Raw genomic sequence first — 10,055 nt, forward strand, 5'->3', positions numbered from 1 at the left:
TGTCTCCGCCTGCAGCAGAGGATCTCGGAGGCGTTGCTGTGTCACCCAAACCCACCTCTTATCTGGAGGTCTTGGTGTTTTGGGCTGTAGCCCAAAAATCCAAATGAGAGCCCTCTGAAGCCAGTGGGAATTCTTCCAAGAAATGCTCGAGGGTTTGCCTTGGATTTCAATTGCTTTCTGCAAATCTGACCCAAAGCCAGTGGAATGACTCTGCTTTGGGATACTCATGCTGTCCCTTTGAGGAGTGTTTCGGAGGTTAGGAAGAACTCGCCTCCAGACAGGAAGCGGGGCCCTACCAGGAGCGTATGGGGTTCCATGGACTTCATCACCCCTGAAGCCTTAGCGAAGCACTGGTACGGGGCAAGACCGCTTAGCGCTGCTGTTAGGTGCTCATGTACAAATCATCCACTGCCCGCAAGGCAGCCGTGCATGCTCGGGGGTGGGCTGTGACGTGCTCTGCTCGTGCAATTTTGCAACTGGCCATCAACATCTGTTCTCAAGGAAGCCGTTGACATCTCTGGGACAGGCAGGATCAGGCTGTGTTCCTTAATCAGTTACCAGGAGTCTGACTCAAGTGGGAGGCAAAAAGGCTTGTGATAAAAATGACTGGATGCTTCGTTTGAAGCCAAGAAAGGGAACTTAGTTTTCCTAGGCTGGCGTGGGTTTCCTATGCTTTGACAGTAGAACTTTTGTCTTGCCACTATCAAAACATTTCATTTTTATGTGCTACTTTGCCTTTTTGATAGAGATCCTTTTGGTAGAATATGACTTCAGTATGCTCTATACAGTGTTGGTTTTATAGTATATTAATAGTCTGTTCTATTTCTTTTACTGTTATTGCGACAAAGTATTTCTACATCATTGAAAAGGGGAGGTTTTGTGTTATCAGGGAAAAAAATCAGCAGTGCTAAAGCGAATTGTATTGATATTTCTGGGGTTTTTAATAATTCAATGCAACTTTTATTTAATTTGCCTTATTTATTCTAGGAACTTATGTAAAAATATTGGGGCTTTCCAGAGAAAAAGAATTACACTTGCCAGCCTGCCTGAGCGTGATTCTTTTTGCAGAGATAAGGATGCATTCATTTCACTAGCGCGAGAGTCCCTTTATAAACCTATTTCATGATCCATGTGATCTGGCAATAAAGCCTGCAGTAATTTAATGTTACCGCTTTCATATCAGTTATTAAATGTACCTGAATTACAACAGCACCCAGGGGCTTTAACTCCCTGCCTAGGGTAATTGCATAAAATAGCCAAGAAATATATTGTTAATCCTCCTATTTTACATCTGGGGAATTTGGGAATGGAGAGATGAATTATTTTCTGATGGTTGTGCGGGGAGTCAGAGGGAGATGAAACCATGAACTCCCAGGCCTCCCAGGTAGCAAGAGGACCCCCAGCAGGTACTACCTGTGTTTCCCATTCTATCTTGCTGATGGTTTCTCCAGATCCCAACCTTCTGTAGTTAGAGACCTTGTAAAGCTCTTCCATGAGCAACCACTCTGTCCTGTTGTTTAAAACTTTGCTGTGTCCTTGAGGAAACAGTTTTCTTCCCTCTCTTGAAACTTGTGGTATCTTCAGCTGTAGCATCACAGGAAATCAGTCAATATGATCCTGCATAAAATTTTCTCAACAGCTTCATCCCATCCAAAATTCATATTATTCTGAAGGTTATCCCAAGAGCAATGGTTAATACATGCATGTTTTTGAATTTGCTCAGACTTAGTGGCTTACTGGCATTGTTCCAAGCTTCAAAGCCAAACTTGAGAGTAATAAAGTGCTTAAACAGATTATTGCTGTTTGACGGTCCTACTCAGGTAGAGAAGTGTATCTTTGCACCGTATGTATGGCCTTTAATCCAGTTCATCCAAAGGATAGCCTGATTTCACTGCCAGCAAACTTTTTTGCTCTATCTGGGTGAAACTGGATGAAATGGCGAGGACCGGCCAGTCAGATTGCAACACAAGGGTTGGGGTTGCAATATTTGTGTCATGCTGAAGTAGGAATCCGGTGCAGTGGAGTCTGGCTTGAAGCGGAGACTGCAGCGCTGGAGACTGCCTGCTCTGGAGATTTGCCTACAGTCCTGTGTAAGGTATTAGAGGCCGTTACTCAGTAGATGCACAACACTCCCAAGTACTTTAGGACAGCTTTACACACAGGATGATTGGAGACAGACTACCCTGCAGTGTGATTTGTTGGGGTTTATGGATTTCAAAGTGTTCTAATCGCCTTTTAAACAGCTATTCATTTCTTCAAGGAAACCTGCCTCAGGCTTTCCTAGTTTAAATTCCAGATTCCCATGGAAATCCAGGAGTCTGGGGACGCTTTGGGCTGAATTATGCTTTGTGATGTCTTGCCTTTGTTCAGAAATATTAGATGGTACATGTAAACCAAATGCTGAAGTAAAAGATCTTAGGAAAGGGTTTGCCTTTAGTTTTGTTTACAAGATGAGAAATACAGTCCAGCCTCCAGCCTTTCATGGTGTTGCAGTTACCCAGGCTTAGAATAAACAATCTGTTAAGATAGTGTGATAGCATGCGGCTTGCCAGGGGTCTGCTCCATTCAAATCTCACCTACCAAATGTTTGGGCCAGGCCAGCTCTGTTCTTTATGTATTTTTTTTTTTTAGCATTCTGTGAGCTTTCTAGGAAAAAAAAAGTTTCCTGTTACAAGGTCCTGTAACCAAATATAGTTCTGACTCCTACACTAACAACACTTTTGATGTGCCGTACAAAGCAAATCCATCAAAGCAGGATACTGTTAATAAAACTCGGGAGAAACGAGAGGTCAAGTGATGTGAGTAAATAGACCTTTCAGTCTCTTTGGAGCTCCTATTCAAAGCCAAGAGGAATTTAGCCTGACAGAAACACTAGTTTTAGCTTGGAGATTGCTCTTTGAACCAGAAAGAACTACTTCATGCTAGTGAATTGCACATTTATCCTCATCTTTCCAGTGCTCCCAAATGTATCCAGGGACAACTTCTATTTTTTTATATACTTTCCATCAAAAGAAATAAACCCCAAACCAGTATATTTAGATCTTTGGTGTCCTCTAGACTTGTGGCAGCATCATAGTCTGTCAGTAGCAGAATCATTTGTAACATGAGGTGAATTGGCACTGTTTATATTTATCACATAATAAAAACTTACATGGGACAGCTCTTGAGGTAATACAAGCTCTCTCATCTGGGCAGTAGGAAAACTCAGTGAATTGAAAAGAACTTCAGCTGGTGAAAACTGGTTCTTCCTGAAGTCTGCCTACTTTCACCTGGCAGCCTTCTGAGAGAGTATGGAGATATCTTTTGTGGCACCTGTGGCTTCATACAGAGGTGAATGTCAGTCAGTACATCAGGCCTAGACCTTTTCTGTTGTTTCTTAGGTTCATATATCACGTCTGAATGGAGTCTGAGGTATTTAATCTGAGGAAGAAGCGTTTACATCTTTACCGAAGGAACCTCTGTTTCTAAAATCTGCTGGGTTTTTGTTGGGTTTTTTTTTCCCCCGGAGAGAAATCCATGATATCGCTTTCTTTTGCACAGTACTTTTAGCTGACTTTCCACCCTCCCCTTCACGTAACTGAGATAATGCCAGCGTGCAAAATACCCCACGTCTTGCAGAAAACTTATGCCCCGGACATTTTATATGGGAGTCACGCATGTGAGGCTCTTCTCTGGAGGAGCTGCTGCCTGCCTTTGGGATGTCTGCCCTGTGTATTGGTAGCGGGTAGGACTTGACCCACTGGGCAGGCTTCCTCTCTTCTGCGAGGTTTTCACCAGCTGTATCTCTGTCCTAGTTTCAGATGGGTGGCACCAAGATGGACATCTGCCTTAAGTGATGAGGAGAGCTGCACGCAACGGAACCCATCTGAACCCAGCAGCAATGACCCGCCACACTCCTGCTTAATCCAGCACATCGTGGGAAGCCATTAGCTGATGCCGTTACATGCTTATTTTCACCCCGATGGGAAAACAGAGGTAAGGAAGATGACTGTGGCTGAAATTTCATTTCACATGGCCCACCCAGCCCTGTGGTTTCTCTCTCCACCTCTTGTCATTCAATAACCAGTCAGTGTGGAGACCACCAGTGGTGGTGGAGACATGTGCTTAATTCTTGGCAAAGATATATTTCATGTAGCCACAACCCCAGAGCACCCCTGTAATGCTCACTGCTCCCTGCTGCTTCCTGCCTGCTCCCAATGTCCAGAAGTGACCTCGCCAGGACCATTTGCAGGTTTTTCAGGCCTCCAGCAAGGTTATCCAGAAATGGGAGAACTTTAGTGGGGGAAAAAAAGCCCGCCTCTGCAAATTTGGCTTTGTCTCAATGTCTTGTATCTAACTGAAATACCTTGGCACGGGCACTGTGTGGGCTGTCAGCCCTGCAAAATACATATTGTGTGCAAACTTCTGTGTGCCCTGAAACCTCAAATCCTGCTATTTCCATGTAACCTGAACTTACAATTTCTGCCAAGGGAGATTGAATTGAGAGAAGCCTGCAGCGTTCTTCAGGGATAAAAAAGAGCATATTGGGAAACCTGAGCTGACCCCAAGCCTGTTGAATGTCCAGTTGAATACTTGCTGATGGGAGAATAGTACGTGGGATATACTCTGAGGGGACTTTCTCCTTTCTTTCCTCTCCTTTGGCTCTGTGCCTTTTGCTAGGAATTTAGATCACTGTCATCCTGGTGATGTTCTTGCCTCATTCCTCCCTCGGCTAACAGACGTGATGATCAGACTCTCACAGAGCAAGAAGTCTTGCCCTGGTTTGGCTCAGGACCTAACTGGTCACTGTTTCCAGCCCCGCGTGGATTTCTGTGCCTGCAGACGCCTACAGCTCTTGCAGACATATGAGCAGCCCTTGTGAACTGGTTACTTCCCCAGGTCCAAGGGGTTTCCCTTTCTTCCAACTGACTCATGGCCTACGTGGGTAGAGGCTCTTTCTTCCAGAAGGCTCCCAAAGACATTGGACGTGTTTCAAAAAAGGGCAAATGTCATTTGGAAATTACTGTATTGTTGAGATAAAATGTAAAAAATTGCAAAGTGGGGTTTGTTTTCCCATGGGAACGGCAGGCTGGCTTAAATATACATCCCTCCCACCTATCTTTGGACAGACTGACTCACCCTGCATGGCTGCTTATCTCTGCCTGAGTCCTGCATGCTTAGGTGGGCATTTAACTTCTAGGAACTTTGTAGGATGCTATATTATCTTAATTTCTCTTTTCAAAGGAGCTTGGTGCACTTGCTTAGCAAATGAATGTTCAGAAAGACTGAACCGTAGCCTCAGCTTAGCACAATGCGCAGAGAAGTAAAGAGCATTGGAAGCTTCCTCAGGCTCTTTTTAGGCTCCTGATCTCAGCGAGTGAGGTTGGAAAGAAAAGAGCCACTGCTGGGGTGAATGGATGGGTGATGAGTGTTCAGGGAAGCTCGACATCCCTCGTCCCACTCTGGGGGAGCCTCTGCCTGTGCTTCCCTGGTTTGTGAAACTCCAAACTTAGTCTTCAGTTACACCGCAAAAAGTCCCAGTTGTATCTGTGAGAAGTCCCAGAAGCGCCAATGTCTTTACCTCTTAGGGGGTCTTCTCACTGGCAAGGCAGGATAAAGTGACCCTGCTTCCCTGGTACGTCTGTGGGTTGGTAGTAGCTCGCCTAGCTGCTGAGCAGCTGGTTTGTGCTTTAATGCTGTACAAGAATAGAGTAAAACATGTAAAACTTATGGCTTTAAGCCAGGCAAAATTATCTGGGTGCATATGAATGAGGCTTGCAAATTTTGGTTAATGTTGTGTGTACCTGAAGGCAGAGTTTGGGTTTAAAGATCAGTTTTCCACAATGCTGAGTGAGGGGACGCTAATTTTAACAAAGATATTTTTCCCATAATTTTTCATATTTCTGTGACCGTACATCCCTGTTTACTTAAAGTACAGCCCTCACCACAGTTATTACATCACGAACTTAATATCTCTCCCTGGGAAAAGAAACACTTTTGAGGAAAAAAGAAAAGGGAAGAAAAAAAGAAAAAGAAGGAAGTGTTCGAAGCAGTTCAGAAAGCCTCAGATTCCTCCAGGGTCCCCAGCTGTGCTGTATGTTGTCCCAGCTGAACGCCAGATATTTCCGCTCTGCACATTAATGCATTCAAAGAGAAATCAAAGCGGCTCTCTTGAGTGTGCTTTGGGCCAAGTCGGTATGTCCTACCTCAAACCAGCCCTGATCTTTATGGTTACAGCCCTTTATTCTTCCTTCCTCATAGGCCTGGGGCTGAACGTGAGCTCTCTGGAGCTCGTTACGGCTGCCTGCCCATCGGTGTGTGAAGTGATAGGTGAGTCTTCAGATACTTCATGGTCCCGGTGGCCTGGAAGCCACATCCTCTGCTAGACCATTTCTGGTGCTGCAGCAATCTTTCCTTCCCTGTTGAGGGGAAGAAAAGCAGCGTTTCTCTGACGCTCTCGTTGCCGTCGCGTGTCCGCTTGCTATTGCTCTCCGCAGAAGTGCCTCCGCTGGAGGCCCATGTTGGTGGTGGCCCCGACACACCCCTGCCGTTGTGTTATTTACTGTCCCTCAGCCTTTGGTGGGATGGGTGGGAGTTTTGTGTCCCTGTTGAAGGACTGTTTCTCTGTATGCTGAGCCCTGTGATTGCTTGCTTAGGTGATACGTTACGCAGCTCAGAACAAAGCCATGCTGCTTACCAGCAAGTAAATGATTCAAAGCGGTATTTCACATCTTCGCAATAATTGTTTGCTCTGACTATGAAAAAGATTGTTCCAAAATCAGTCCTCGCGTCTGCCTTTCTGTTTGTAACTGCTCTAAGCATCCATCACTGAGTGCAAAGGAGACGGGGAGAGATCTGCTGAAAATCTGCTGTGGACAGTAGAGTGCGTTGTGTAAGGGCTCTGTCCCTCATCTGTGTCAAATTGCATAAATCAGCGTTGGCCAGAAGTGGTGAAATAACAGCTCACTTCCTAAAATGGAAATATCCCCATATGTTGTTCCTGGCAGAGGACTACTCTCGGGGGCAAGATCCGCAAGCGGTGATGGTAGTGACTGCAGCATGCCCCTTGCCACTGCCGGCCCCCATGGTGCTCAAGGGAAGAACAGCACTATTTGCCATAGATCTGATAAGTAGCAGGGGACTTTGCACCCTATAAAATCCCCTTAATTTCACTCTACCTGCCAATAAATAAAGTTTAACCTAAATAGTGTATCTTTCTTGAAAAGAAGATACTATTGTCTGGGATCCAACCTCTGCTGGTTAATCTGTCATTGCTCACATTGCTCCGATACTCCCTAGGGCTTAACAAATGTTTTGGACATGTTATTAGTACAACAAATTAAAATGGGAACTTGGAAAATCTTATACTGGGAGTTTATTTGCACAGTTTAGCCTCAAAAGACTGTTCTTTAACGATGGAGAGCAGTCAAGGGTCCGTGACTGGTAGGTGACAGTGGAAAAAACCCAAATATACCATAGAACTCCTCACCCTGGGAACAATCCATCGAGGCCAGAGGAGCAGCTATCCTCTCTCTCTCTCTGCTTGGGATCCCAAGGCTGCAGATCTGTTCTGATTTTAGTTTTAACTATTCTCGCCATTTTTTGCCCTGCCTCCCAAGGCTTTGGGCAACCTGACCTACCTGAGGCCCGAAGTGCCAGTCATGTTCTGCTGTCACAGTTTTGTCTCTTATTTTTTCCTTAGATGGCTGCAGCAAGATTGTATCATGAAGGTATTTACAGATAACATATTTAGCCAGATAGCATATTTGTTTAGCAGTGGCTCTGGACACTAGTTCCTTCCAGATGTTCATGAAGCTGGTAGAACGTCTTGCCCACAGCTATCTATCAATGGCAAGGCAGAGACTGCATGAGAGCTTGCGGACTGCATTTGTCTTGATGTTGCTTCCAATGTATCTGAGCATTTTTATCCATTTAAGGACTGGGGACTTGAATTGCTTGTCCTTCCTTGTGAAGTTCCCCGTAATTTAACCATCTGACCACTACAAGCTCTTATTTTGTAGTTAACATCTCTCTACATTCATTCCCCCATTACGATTTTGCCCAAACTCTCATGTCTCCAGAATTTTCTCTCCCAAAAACTCCTTTACGGTATCTGTGGGCCTGTTGTCTCAGCTTCTTGGAGCCCTTTGGCAAAACTCATCTCTCTTGTGATGCATCATGCGGAGTTTCACTGGTTGCCTCTGCAACCAGCCCAGCTTGGCATTTCATGTGTTTGTCAGCCCTGCTCTGGCCTGCTTTGTATCACCCACCTCTTGCATCCACAGGGCTCAGCGGAGATCTTCAAGACCTTCAAAGAAGGTCTGCAAAAATCAGTTTTTCTGCAGAATTGATAAAAATTGCATCCAGTCTACAGCTTCCTTCCATACCTTAATTTCAGAACCAAATCTGGCACCAGCGCAGCCAAAGCTGTGTGTCACGCTTCCGTGCAGATGTTCCCACTGGGGTGTTGGGCATGGCTGTGCAACTAAACCAGAGCTAGTTAGCAAGTCACCGAGCTTCATCGTTCTGTTGCGCGGTCCTCGTTTGCTCCTGTCCTGAATGCGTGACCAAAATACAAGGAGATCAGAAGAGATGCAGATCTAATCCAGGTCTGGCTGCTGCTAGCAGGGCGCACGCACGCAAGCAGCGGCAGCAGGGAGGTAAGGATCAGTAAAGAGCGCGTGCCTGTTTTCACGTTATTGTTCCACTTCTTATTTTAAAATCAGGGACAGGTATTTGGTCCAGCAAAAAAAACCCACAGTGGAGTTATTCATGCACATCCGACCCTGATTACTGAAATTATGAGTTAACACGTTATGTGTATCTAGATGTAGATGCGTACGCACACATTATATAAAGTCAGCGCGGTTGTTCAGCAGACAAAAGGGGCAAAGTCTTGCCCTGATTTATGCAAGGAACATTTGCAGCAGTGTCTTCCAGCACAACCACCCAGCCAAGCTGAGCATGGAGCTGGAGGGAGGAGTGAGGTTTAGTTTTGGGAGACCTGAACTTCGGCTGCCCTTGCTCCACGGCAGACTTCCGTCCGCTGGTTCAGATGGTTCACATGGTGTCAGCAGTCAAACTAGGAATTTCTGCTTTAAAAACAAGGGAAGCACTTAATGGGTTTTTCTTTGCTTTTTTTTTTTTTTTCTTTCAGAAATAGGAAAAATGAGGGTGAAAGCCATAGCAGTCACTAGGATTGTGGAGCTGCCTGCTTTTAATACACGGCTCGCAGGTCTGGGGTCTGCCCTGAAGTCCCAGCTCGTGGGGAGTCTGCAGTCCCCCTGGGGAAGGATTCACAAGTAAGCTTCAGTATGAAACCCCCTAAAACCCATGGGAATGAGTGAAATAAAGATGACACAAATTTTTCTTTAGAAATCCCAACTTCTAAAGTAACATCAGGATTTTCCTGAGGTTTGACTAATCTTTTTTTTTTTTTTTTTTTTTTTTTTTTTTTTTTTTTTTTTTTTGGAAAGGCTACAGCCAGAGATGGAAGCGTAGCTTCCCGAGGGGTGATGGCAAGGCTGGGGTATGAGAGCAGGGGGAGACAAGGTCTCCAGCATTGGCTGCTCTGGGGAAGGAGTATCATTTCTGTGAGACAGAGCTCAGCTCTTGCATGGTTGGGAAATACTTGATAACACAAACTTCTTTTCAGAGTCCTCACCTTCTGGGTTTTCCTGTTCACTTATTGGCCTGACAGGTTAAGTTTTTTGGAATCGGAGGGTCCTTTTATTTAACTGAGAAGGTGACAGAGTTGCTAATGCTTTCTTGCCTAGGGTAAATTCCAGGGTAAATGCCTGTCTAGCTCTTTAGCTCTGGGCTGGGATTCAGTCCATCAACTAGCTTCGAACGCGGTTGTTTTCATTTCTGTCCTCCTTGGCACAGGAGGGACATAGGCCATGACTAAACTTTTCTGGCTTCGGTGCCAGCACAGTCGTGTGAGAGGTTCAGGGGCTGAAGAAAATGCTGAAGAATCACATCTGAAATTGAGTTTTTTGCACATCAGGCTGCAGAAAAAAGTGAGCAACCTCAGGCAAAATTCAGGCAAAAGCTGTTACCCTTCAGCAGGCTGAAAA

General features: G+C 45.3%; 1 long non-coding RNA gene across 13 annotated transcripts in view; it reads left to right on the forward strand.

Moving 5' to 3' along the window:
• LOC142602307 (uncharacterized) overlaps positions 1 to 9,357 on the forward strand; it is a 47,867-nt gene extending 38,510 nt beyond the window's left edge. For all 13 annotated transcript variants that reach the window (XR_012835972.1, XR_012835970.1, XR_012835976.1 and 10 more), the window contains 2 exons: positions 3,795 to 3,975; positions 9,137 to 9,357. This is a non-coding gene — a long non-coding RNA (uncharacterized LOC142602307). The remainder of the gene's footprint in view (positions 1 to 3,794; positions 3,976 to 9,136) is intronic.
• The last annotated feature ends 698 nt before the right edge of the window (positions 9,358 to 10,055 follow it).

This window comes from Balearica regulorum, chromosome 6, assembly GCF_011004875.1.
Source record: "Balearica regulorum gibbericeps isolate bBalReg1 chromosome 6, bBalReg1.pri, whole genome shotgun sequence".
Lineage (NCBI taxonomy): Eukaryota > Metazoa > Chordata > Aves > Gruiformes > Gruidae > Balearica > Balearica regulorum.